We start from the raw sequence: 13,023 nt of genomic DNA on the forward strand, positions 1-13,023 counted from the left end.
TTATGACATCATGACATTTTTCCTACATTTTTTTAAGCACACAGTCTATTTATTGCATGCATAATAAAGAGTACGAAAGGATTTACATTAATTCACAACAAGGGAGCTACAATAACATTTTTACATTACATTAGGAAGCAATATTTTACATGTTTCACTATTTAATTATTAAATCGATTTAACACATTCAATAAAAGGAAGATGTTCAAATTGTCGTTGACATAAACCGGAAACATTGAATCTTAAAAAATTGGATATCATGCTCTTCTCAATAATTTAATAAGCATTTTGTTTCCCTTCAATCACTGTTACCTTCATGCCGCCTCCTGTGATTTCTACTTAGTTATGATCCATGCCTTCTCTTATCTTTCTTGGAATCTAATTCATGAATCTTTTTATCTACCTTTGAAGTCTTCCTTTCTTCTCTTCTCCTCTTTTTTTCCTCTTTCCTCTTCCTCTTCCTAGCATGTTGATCATCTGTTGAAGAATCAGATTCATGTCCATTAGATAGTTGGGTTGCTTCATCCTTTCAAGAATCCATATGAGATTCATTCTCTTTCCTGAAGTTTTCTATTTGAAGCAAGACTCAATTCTCTAGGAAGATAATTTTCATTCACAGAATGATGGGGATCCCTACATTATGAAGTTGGAAGAATGAATACAAATTCAAATGAAGAACAATAAAAAAAAATAGAAGAAACAGTGAATATGCCTCTATGGAGAAAGATAACCAAATCAAAACACATGGAAGTGAAGCACAATCATTTTATTGCAAGTGAAAATCAGAACAAGGTTGAGAAACTTGGCTATAAATCAATAAGAATCCCATCATCCTTCTTAATAACAACATAAAAGTGAAAACTTACCGAGAAAAACAAATCTCCTTTACACGCTCTCCTTCTGCATAACCAGGAGCTAAATTATCTTCACAACTTCCTTTCTTTAGTAGCTCTGTAGCCTCTCACTTATACAATCGATTTCCTTGAGGGTGACTTACACGCTTTGGTGCTAAACCCAAAATCTCATGCATGGCTTTCTCTTCCTCTTCTTTGACCCTCTTAATCTCCTCTTTCTTTGCCTCTTCAATGAAATCTTGTACCTTTTTATCCCTTGCATACCAATGAAGATCCTTTCCTATGTAGGAACAATATGACATGATCATTTAAGTGCTTTGGCACTGATATTACATAACTAGATGTTTGACTGAAAAAAGTTGATGACATTTGACGAGAACAATAGCTAAAGGAAACCTTATAATTTCTATCCATCTCAAAAAATACAACATCAAGCTAATAGACATGGAGTCAATAAAATTAGAAAAGGTGGCATCAATCATGTTGAGATTAGACAGAGTTTTCATACAAGTAAGAAATCCTTTAAATTTTAACTTTTAAACTCAAACTAAAGGTAATATGCCTATAATTGAAAACTGTAATGTTCTACTTAGGGCCAAAACAAGTATCTCACTCCTTTAATGAAGGAGGTTGTTGATGCACTTTTGATGTACCTTTATAGAGTTTTTGGACTTATAGATGAAATGGAGAAACTTGCATCCTTTGAAAATAATTGTGTTGTAGTATGTAAATTTCATTGTAATGTATTATGCTTCTTTAATACATAATATTTTTTCAGGTAAAAATGTGCATTCATTTTCACATTATAAATAGAGGCCAATGTGTGGCATCTTTCATTCTAGTTTCGTAGTCTAGTTTAGTGACTAGAGGCCTTAAGATCATGTGTCATGTGCATACCTTGGAAAAAAATGGGGTTCTAGAATTTAGAAACCATGCATGTTGTAAAGGCATGTAGACTATTATAAGAAGGATGCAATAAGGATGACCCTGTGGCTTGAATGGATAGTGCAGGAGGAACTACAAACTTTGCTAGAAGAGTCTGGGAATTTACGAACACTTTCATTCTTGTATACAGGTAAAGGATTACAACAACAAGCATTGTACATATGGTGAATTACATCACAGAGAAATTTGACAATACCTCTATAAGGGTCTTCTATTATGGGGAAAAGAGGGAAGGAGTCAAGTGCTCTGACACATGATCAACTGGCAGCTACTGTAGAGGCAACAAGACTTCTAGAAGAATTATTTGATCACAAGCTTGTCTTGGAACATTTGACTTGGGATTTTCATATAATATCAGTCACCTTTATTATAATTTTTGTTTATTATACAGAAAGAAATGAAATTTTAATTGTTGTTCCTTATATTTTTAAGTGAAGATCATAGAAATAGACCAAGATTTGGTTGTTAACATTTTAACATCATCCAAAAGATCTAGTCCTCTTTGACGAGGTACTTCATTGGATTCAAGTTTGTATTTTATAATTTCTTGAATTATTGAAAACATATAAATGAGTAGTCACATCCCATGTAAATAGACACATGGCTGAATTCTCATGTTATGCTTCTCACCAACTCTACCAATTGAGAAATTTCCATTCGCATTATAGAATAAGGAGAATAACAATGTTCGAGTCATCATGCACCCCATATAAAGAAATTTCCATGTCATGATGCTTATATGACATCATGACATTTTTCCTACATTTTTTTTAAGCATGCAGTGTATTTATTGGCATGCATAATACATAGTACAAAAGGATTTACATTAATGCACAACAAGGGAGCTACAATACCAGTTTTACATTACATTAGGAAGCAATATTTTACTTGTTTCACTATTTAATTGTCAAATCAATTTAACACGTTCAATAACAAGAAGATGTTCAAATTTCCATTGACATCAACTGGAAAACATTGAATTTTAGAAAAGTGGATATCATGTTGTTCTCAATAATTTAATAAGCATGTTTTCCCCTTCCATCACTGCTACCTTCATGTCACCTTATGTGCTTTCTACTTGCTTCTTATCCATACCTTCTATTATCTTGCTTGGAATCTGATTCATGACTCTTTTTATCTACCTTTGATATCTTCCTTTATTCTCTTCTCCTCTTTTTTCCCTCTTTCCTCTTCCTCTTCCTAGCATGTTGATTATCTGTTGAAAAATGAAATTGATGTCCACTAGACAGTTGGGTTTATTTATCCTGTTAAGAATTGATATGAGGTTCATTCTCTCTTTCCTGAAGTTTCCTATTTGAAGAAAGAATTTATTCTCTAGGAAGAGCTTTTTCATTCATGGGATGATGGGGAGCCCTACATTATGTAGTTGGAAGAATGAATACAAATTCAAATGAAAAACAATAGAAAACTAGAAGAAAGAGTGAATATCGCTCTATGGAGAAAGATAACCAAATCAAAAAACATGGTGGTGAAACACAATCATTTTATTGCAAGTGCAAATCAAAACAAGGCCGAGAAACTTAGCTGCAAATCAATAAGAATCCCATCATCGTTCTTAATAATAACATAAAAATGAAAACTTACCGAGAAAAATCAAGCCCCTATACACTCTCTCCTTTTGCATAACCAAGAGTCAAATCCTTTGTACAACTTCCTTTCTTTAGTAGCTTTGCAACCTCTCGCTTATCCAATCGATTTCCTTGATGATAAATTAGATGATTTGGTGCTAAACCCAAAATCTCATGCATGGAGTTCTCTTCCTCTTCTTTCACCCTGTTTATCTCCTCTTTCTTTGTCTCTTCATTGAATCTTCTGCATTTTTATCCCTTGCATACCAATGAAGATCCTTTCCTATGTAGGAACAATATGACATGATCATTTAAGTGCTTTGGCATTGATATTGCATAACTAGATGTTTGATTGAAAAATGTTGATGACATTTGATGAGAACAATAGTGAAACGAAACCTTCTAATTTCTATCCATCTCACGAAATACAACATCAAGCTAATCGACATGGATTCTATAAATAAAAAATGGTGGCATCAATCATGTTGAGATTATACATGAGAAATATCATTCCTATTGGTCTGAGTCATAGCTAGGATTACATTTCATACTACTGCCTCCCTAGACACATACACCTGACCTCTAGCAAGAAGAAAAACCTTTCTTATGCATGACACTATCAATTCCTCAAAGTACAGAACTTAGAAGTCCTTACTTGAAAAATGTAGAGGGACTTTGTATGCTTAAACCAACAACTCATAGTCAACTTTACATACTTCTAATGGTAGTAGACTCACCATTATATATTTGAATCATCATGAACAATATTCCTGCAAATCAGGAATGTTTTACCAACACTTGGACTTACAATCTCATTTGACAACATGAGCACCATACTCCGACAAAGAATCAAATGAATGTAAATAACAATTGATAGTACCTTTTATACGAAGTGTTAAAATGATTCCAATTGTTGAATTGATGCCACTGGTAGCGATTATTGAGCACTTGATAACTATGTGTTCTCATTCACTAATGATGCTCATTTCACCAACAAATTTGATGATCGGTACCAATTACCTATTAGAAAAACAACATAACATCAATCCACTCTGATTACTCGAACATAATATGCAGTAAACAACATTAGCCTTTATCTTCTATAAAACAACTAATACCAATTAATGATATCAAATTTCAATGAATAATTTGATACTTAAATCTTGGCTTGAGTATTACTCCCCCATATGTCTAGGCTCCACCTTTACATTCGGAATATGTAAACAATACTTTCAGAAAAAACTTCAACAATAAACAAATCATCGTCATCTTTATAAACTCAAACTACTAATCTAATTTGACAACAATATCCAATAATTTCCTTATCCTTCTGATACATTACTTGGCATATTCCTTTCCACTTATTAAATACGACCTTTCTGTCTTCCCTTGAATCTTGACTCTTATTTTGAATGAAGAGGAACAAGAAATATATTCCCCTTGAGTAGATTAGCTCCCTTTTTATTCCACACTTGGGATTTCTGAGTTTGGTCAACAACAAGTGCTCATTTCCTGCACTAAACAAGTACATTTTCATGATTCAGTGACTTTCTTCCAATACATTGATGATTCATCTTGTTAGCACCAATCTCTAATATGCAATTTACCTCTTTCTCCTCTTTCTGACTATATTTATTTGGAGAACTATTAGGGCTAATTCTTCTTCTTTTTTTATAATTGGAGTCTCTACCAGTTGAAGGTTATATAATAGAGATCAACCACAGTAATACAAACTCTGATATGCCCATCTTTTGCTAATAATTTTGATATCCAAATATTTTTCTATGTTGCCTCCAAGCACCATTTTATTTTCCTTTATTATGAGTGTTGGAATAACTCTTGCACGGTTTTCCTTGTTCGGTCTCATCATAATCGTGTCTTAGATTACATTGTCTTGAAAAAAATATTTCTTGCCTAATTTGCATGTAGCTTCTTTGTACCCATAATTCTTACACCTATGGCATTCAACATTATTCAAGAAAGGGGAAAGGGGATTATTCTTCTTACCAAATCTTTTGTCTATCTAATTTCTTGGACTGATACTTCAACCTCTATTGTTGCACCTTCCTTGTCATCTCTTGACAATTGGAGGAAAAATTCCTTGTGTTACAACAATAAATGAATATGAGGGGTTTCATATCTTTATATTGATGATGGGACAAGCCCAACACTCCACACGATTCTGCACAATAAAGATTGGAATTAACACACTGTTATGTTAACCACTAATTAAATAATTTAAACAATGATTAAGTTGTGGATTAAATTGTGGTTTGTGACTTAAATTCAGATATTTTTGGACTTTGGTAAGGTGGAAATTATGATTGTAGTTATTAACACTATACTGGCGCCTTGGTTTGCGTTTCCTTCTCCTTGTTCTTGCCAAAACCTTCCCTCCTATTGTCGCTCGGTCATTTTTGCTCCTCATTTCTTGGTGTCGAGGGTTTGTTCTGGTAATGCTTATGCTACCTATGTATGATGCTACACTGTAACTAATGTGCACGGCAGTCAGGGGCTACTCTATTTGAGATATTGGCACCTGCATTCACCTGGGTAACTTGTGGTCTTGGCTCTTTGTGCACAGATTGGTAGTTTTGTCGCCTGTGTGAGTATACGTTTGTAATTCTTGTGCAGCTCCTTACCTTGTCTTTATTCCATAGTCATTTTTTTGTTATGATGTCATTTTACTGGTAAATCTCAGTGGTTTTTGTGCATGCATCCAGGTTGCAAAGCGATGGCACTCCTCTGTTTTTTACTTCACTTTAGGTAACTTCGTTTGTCCATGATTTACTCTATTCCCTTTATTATTCCATATCTAAATGAACTCGCTCCTTTGTCTCAGTTGGTATTCAAGATTTGTGGCTCAATGGCTTATGCTCTGTCTGCACTGTGAACCCTCCAGGTATGGAAAGGAAACCCTCTTTGCGTCTGCACTTATTCACTTTTTCTTTCTTTCATAGTCAACAACTATACTCATAATCTTGTCCTGGTTCTCTTGCAGGTTGATGGTTTGCAAATGGGCGTGCCTAATGTAGTCACCTCGGCCCTTGTTTTGTAGGCTATATTACTGTCATCAATTTCATTCTTAAAGTTAGGGCTTGTAGGTTCTTGATGGTTCGAGTTCCTCAATACTTGTTTGTTGATGTCCCTCTGTTGTAGTCAAGCGTCCTGGTTCAATTTAATGTAGTTTTTCTTGGGTTTCGATACTGGTTATCTGTAAATTCATATATAATGGAAGCCGTCCCAAAACCCTCGTCTAGGGTTTGTTGGTTGTTAGGCTTGTGACTGCTTGTAGGGTTATGTTTGGGCACTATTATGTATATACAGGAATTTCATGTTATAATTGGAAAGAAAATACAGAGAATTTGTTTGCTTTGAATAACCTTTATTTTAAATGTAATTGTTCGACTGTTATTTCTCTCGTTCTAGTTTGTACGCCCTCGAACTATGCCTGGTTATCTTGTGCAGTTTCCTTGACTGTTTTAAATGATTTTAAAAAGGAAAATGATGGAAATGTGCCTGCACTGTGGTTGTTACTCTTAGTTACTTCAATGACTAGAAAGCATAGTAGACATACCCGTGTTTGTTCAAGTGGACGGATTCGAAAATGAGAAAGTGTTCTCTGTATTTTATGACTATGTGCATATGCTCTTTTCGTTTGAACTGCTTGCAATTTTTCTTGTTCATTTTCGGTCGTCATTTCTCTTAATGGGTCACCATCCCTGATTCTGGGAATTCGATACATTCCTTGTTGTTTAAACTATGTTCCTTTAGAAAAGAAAATAGACAAGATAGTCTACATGCACCATATCGACTATTCTGGTTGTTCAATGAATAGGAAACAATAAAGAAATACTATGGCTATTACAGATGGATTCGAATGAATAAATTGTCTGCTCCTTTTATTATGGATAATTATATGCTGAACCTTTTGAATAGTTTTTTATTTTACATTTATATCTTCTGTCCACAGTTATTTGAACTGTGTGTAGTTACTTTTTCAGTTGCTATTCTATTAGTTACACAACTATTCATGTATTTAGTTCTGTCTGTACTACGATATTTTACATTATACATATTTGTCTTTTTCCTCTAAAATGAAAGAACAGTTATTAAACTATTGTTTATTAAGGACAAACAAAATAGTGACTCTAACTGACTAAACTGTCCCTAACTAATACTGAGATTAAAAGAAAAACAAAGTCCTGCATCCTACTTTGACAAACTGAACATAAAGAAACCAATTTGCTAATAAAACTTTCCACCTTGGCGGAGACTAACACCCGGTCATGGTGCCCTAGCTAGATGCTCCTGCATTAGGCTCCCGGGGTAAAAAGAAATCATGACTCTGGTCCATGAGCTTCTCGACTGAAGAACCCACTTGCTCTATTTTCCTGGCATTAAGCCACGAACTATCCTCAATAGGACGATTCTTCCACTTGGCCAAGTATTACAGATACTCCTTCCGTCGAGTGCATTTTTCCACCTGAGTGTCGAGGATTCTCTCGATCTCAGGAGGTTGAACGTAAGGCATTTGTCTCATCCAAGTTGCACTTCCATATTGGGTGTCCCATGTAGGCCTTGTGGTTCTGTCTTCTTATTCTAGGTCAGCAATGTAGGGAAACAGGTCTGCTACATTGAAGATGGGTGAAATGCCTATCCCTAGTGGCAGCTGTATATCATAGGCATTCGTTGTAAATTTATGGAGAACTTTGCAGGGACCTATCTTCTTGTACTTCAGCTTGTTGTATGCACCTCTAGGGAAGTGTTCCTTGTGCAAATGTGCGAGGACTTCATCTCCCACATTAAACTGCACTTCCCTTCATTTCAAATCTGCTTGCTATTTATATTTTTGGCTGTTGTCCTGCAATTTAATTTTCACTTGCTCATGAAAATCTCTCATTGCATTAGCGAAATCTTCCCCATCTGCACTTTAACTTTCTTGCTATCCGAGATATCGCAATTCATGCACTCCATGAGGATGCATGCCGTACAAGATTTGAAAAGGACTACAACCCGTACTGCGATTGGGCAAGTCATTATAAGCAAACTCTGCCTGGGCAAGTATTTGATCCCCCATCTGCAAATTCTCACCAATAAAGCTTCGTAGCAAGTTCTCCAGACTTCTGTTTACCACCTCTGTTTGTTCGTCAGTCTGCGGGTGATAAGCAGAGCTATGACTCAACTGCATATCCATCCTCTTCCACAGGGTGCGCCAAAAGTGCCTTGTAAACTTCACATCCTTGTCAAAAAGAATAGATTTAGGCAAACCATGTAGCCTCAAAATATTTGTAAAGAACAAGTGGGCCACGTGAGTGGCATCACTGGTTTTTTTGCAAGGGATGAAATGCGCCATCCTCAAAAACTGGTCCACTACTACCCTCACCGAGTCATAACCCTGCTGTGTCCTTGGTAGACCCAAGACGAAGTCCAAGTTGACTGAGTTCCACAGTCTACTTGGAATAGGCAATGGTGTATAGAGTCTCGTGTTTTCACTGTGACCCTTTGCTAATTGGCACACTATACATATGGTCATAAATCGTTGTACATCCCTTTGCATTTTTGGCCAAAAGTAAAAAAGGTTGAGCTGCTCGAGTGTCTTGTCTATGCTGAAATGTACGGCTAGACCTCCAATGTGATTTTCCCGAATAATATTCTCTCTCATCAAGCATCTAGGAATGTATAGTTTTCCTCCTCTAAACAATAGTTTCTCTTGCAAGTTATAGTCCAACCATGGACTATTGTCTCTCACCAAAGGATTATGGCATGCTTCGTAAGGCTCCTTAAAATCTGTGTTAGTCTGACATAAATCTTTCGAGTGCTCAAAACCCAGCACTTGTACACTACTCTCCTGTAAGAGTAAGGCCCTCCTACTCAATGCATCCACCACTTTGTTGGCCTGCCCGCTGATGTGTTTCAACACAAAGGTGAAACTTTGCAAATATTCCACCCACTTGGCATGTTTTTGATTCAGCTTATGCTGTTGCATCACATACTACAGTGTAGAATTATCCGAGAACAAAACAAATTCATTTCCCAACAAATAGTGTCTCCAATGCTTTAGTGCTTGGATGACAGCATAGAATTCCTTGTCGTAAGATGAATATTTCTGCTTGCTTTCATTTAACTTCTCACTGAAAAATGCAACAGGTTTATCCTCCTGGCTAAGTACAACTCCAATAGACGTTCCACTAGCATCACAACAAACCTAAAAAATCTTTTTAAAATCTGGAAATCTCAGGATCAGTCTCTCTGTGATCTTCATCTTTAGTAGCTGAAAACTCCTTTCTGCTGCATTTGTCCATCGAAAAGGTTCACTGGCCTTTTTGATAGTGTCCAACATAGGTGCACAGATTTCACTAAAATTTCTTATGAATTTTTGGTAAAAACTCACCAGCCCATGAAAACTACATACCTCAGATAAGCTTTGCGGGGATGGCCAATTGACTATCGCTACAATCTTTTCCAGATCCATCTTTAGCTCATGTTTTTCTATTACGAAGCCCAAATAAACCAACTCTTTTTGCAGAAAAGTACACTTTTTCAGATTTATCAACAACTTATTCTGTTGCAATTTTTCCAACACTTTTCAAACATGTCGAAAGTGTTCCTACCTTGTCTTGCTAAAAATTAATATGTCATCCAGGTACACTATCACAAACTTCTTGATGTATTCTTTTAGCATTTCATTCATTGACTACATAAAGGTACTGGGTGCATTGCTCAGTCCAAATGGCATAACCAGCCACTCATACAGTCCCTCGTTAGTCTTGAAGGCTATCTTCCACTCATCCCCCTCTTGAATTTGAATCTAATGATACCCACTCTTTAAATCTATCTTAGAAAAATATACTGCCCCACTTAGGCAATCCATCATGTCGTCCATTTGTGGCAATGGAAACCTATACTGGATGGTGATTTTGTTGATGGCCCTCGAGTCTGTGTAGATCTGCCATAATCCTCCTTTCTTGGGAGCGAGAACCATTGGAACTGTGCAACGGCTCAAACTCTCCCTTATCAACCCTTTGTCTAGCAGTTCTTGCACCTGCTTTCTAATCTCTTCCTTGTCTTTGGGGATCATTCGATATGCTACCTTATTTGGCAAATTTGCTCTGGGTATGAAGTCAATATGGTGACCTATGCTTCTTTTGGGGGGCAGTTTATCTAGCAAGTCATCCACCACTATATTGGTAAACTCCTGCAACATCTGTTGAATTTCTGTGGGCAAATCTAACAATTTCTATGTGTAGCAGTACCGTCTTTGCTCTTCTTACAATAGCATAGCTTACCTCGCTATCCTAAACTTGTTTTAGAAACTATCTTCCGCTTACTAATAATGCTCTTGTCTCACTTGTCCCTGTTGTCTCTTAATCTTTGATGGGCACAAGTGTATGCTTGATCCCATCTTTGACAAACTTGTAACAGTTTGTCTTTCTGTCATGTACCACCTTCCTGTCATATTGCCATGGCCTACCTAGTAGTATGTGCACACATCCTTCGGCATTATGTCACAAATGACCTTATCCTTATATCTACCGATATGAAATTCCACTTCACATTGCTCATCTACCAGCAATTGATGGCCTTTTTGCAACCATGAAACTTTGTAAGGGGTGGGGTGTTTCAACTGCTTCAACCCCAACTTTTCTACCATCTCTATGGCCACCAAGTTATCTATACTTCCACTGTCAATAATCAGCTTACAGCACTTACCGCGTGACTTACAAATTGTCTGAAACAAAGCTTTCTGCTGAGTTTGTTCAGCTATTTCTTTGGTTGGTTTCAACAATACCTTGTTCAAAACTAGGGCTTCCCCTATTTCTGGAGCATTCTCTGCTACTTGGGGAGGTGCCTCTGCTTCTTCTGGTTGTGCAACATACACACCCCTCTGTCCGGCTTGGTCTACCTCAAGACACTCAAATGATCTGTGGCCCCACTTGTGACACCTGTAACATTGATAACCAACTCATCTGCCTTGGCCATTTCCCTTGCCTCACTAATATAGCCTACCACCTCTTGTGTTGTCACCTTTTTCTACTATTCTGGAAGCTTTAGAACTATTGCCTTCCTCATTACTGCTAGAAGTTCACCCTCTGCCATAAGACCAGCCTCTTCTTCTACTGGTTCCTCATCCTCTCCTGGAATTTTGTTTTCTAGTAATTTTCTCTTCATCTTTCATAGCACTTTGATATGCTTCTTCAATGTTTTTCAGAGAAAGAATACTAATTTCATATAAGATTTCTAACCTTAAACCATTTACATACCTGGTTGTCTTCTCCAAGGTGTCCTCTGTATAACCGGCCCTTAAGTTCACTCGGTAAAACTCTTCAATGTACTCCCTTACTGTCATCCCCTTCTGTTTCAGATTCTGCACTTGCCTGTGTAGTGCAATCTGGTAATCCTTAGGCAGAAATCTACCTTTCAATTTGGCCACCATCCTGGACCATTTCTTGATCGGCAACTTGTTCAATCTCCTTCTCTCTGTTTGGACACTATCCCACCATAGGGCTGCATGTCCCTTCAACTTTGTCGCAGTGAACTTAACTCTACGGTCTTCACTGACCTCCTCACACTCGAAATACTTATCCAGTTCGCTGATCCAGTCCAACAGAACCTCTGTGGACAAGCTGCCATCATAATTTAGGAGTTCTAGCTTGGGTTTGCTGCGCACCAATAGGACCAACCTCAACAGTCTCATTTCTGATTCTTCCTCATCCGATCCATCTGTTGTCGCTACAGCTTCCTCTTTGCTACCATCACCTATCTCTGGATCCCTTCTTCTCCCTACTTCAACTGCCTCCAAATGGGCAGTAAGAATCCTGATCTCCTCTCTCAGTCCTTCCTCTGCTATCCTTCGAACACCTCTTCCATGACCTCACTTTCCTACCTCCATTTCTCCAGCCAATTCCAAATCCTGCTCTAATACCACTATGATGGAACCAACCCAACACTCCACACGATTCCACACAATAAATATTGGAATTAAGACAATGTTATGTTAACCACTAATTAAATGATTTAAACAATGATTAAGCTGTGGATTAAATTGTGCTTTGTGACTTAAATTCGGATATTTCTGGACTTTGGTAAGGTGGCAATTATGATTGTAGTTATTAACATTGTACTGGCACCTTGGTTTGCATTTCCTACTCCTCGTTCTTGCCAAAACCTTCCCTCCTATTGTCACTCGGTCATTTCTACTCTTCATTTCTTGGTGTTGAGGGTTTGTTCTGGTAATGCTTATGTTGCCTGTGTATGATGCTACGATGTAACTAATGTGCGCGCCAGTTAGGGGCTACTCTGCTTGAGAGATTGGCACCTGCATTCACCTGGGTAACTTGTGGTCATGGCTCTTTATGCACAGATTGGTAGTTCTGTCACCTATGTGAGTATACGTTTGTAATTCTCGTGCAACTGCTTACCTTGTCTTTATTCCACAGTCATTGTTTTGTTATGAGGTCGTTTTGCTGGTAAATCTCAATGGTTTTGTGCATGCATCCAGGTTGCAAAGCGATGGCACTCCTCTGTTTTCGACTTCACTTCAGGTAACTTCATCCATCCATGATTTACTCTATTCCCTTTATTATTTTATCTGTAAATGAAATCACTCCTTTGTCTCAATCGGTATCCAAGAT

General features: G+C 37.2%; 2 pseudogenes; both read right to left on the reverse strand.

Annotated features, from left to right (window-relative positions):
* Positions 1-298: 298 nt before the first annotated feature.
* On the reverse strand, positions 299-1,156 carry LOC149237457 (uncharacterized; annotated as a pseudogene).
* A 1,659-nt stretch (positions 1,157-2,815) lies between these two features.
* Positions 2,816-11,738, reverse strand: LOC149237458 (uncharacterized; annotated as a pseudogene).
* Between the last annotated feature and the right edge of the window lie 1,285 nt (positions 11,739-13,023).

The sequence above is a fragment of the Pinus tabuliformis genome, chromosome 8 (assembly GCF_031772625.1).
Source record: "Pinus tabuliformis cultivar Carrire ecotype Pingquan chromosome 8, CPIR1, whole genome shotgun sequence".
In the NCBI taxonomy this organism is placed as follows: Eukaryota; Viridiplantae; Streptophyta; class Pinopsida; order Pinales; family Pinaceae; genus Pinus; species Pinus tabuliformis.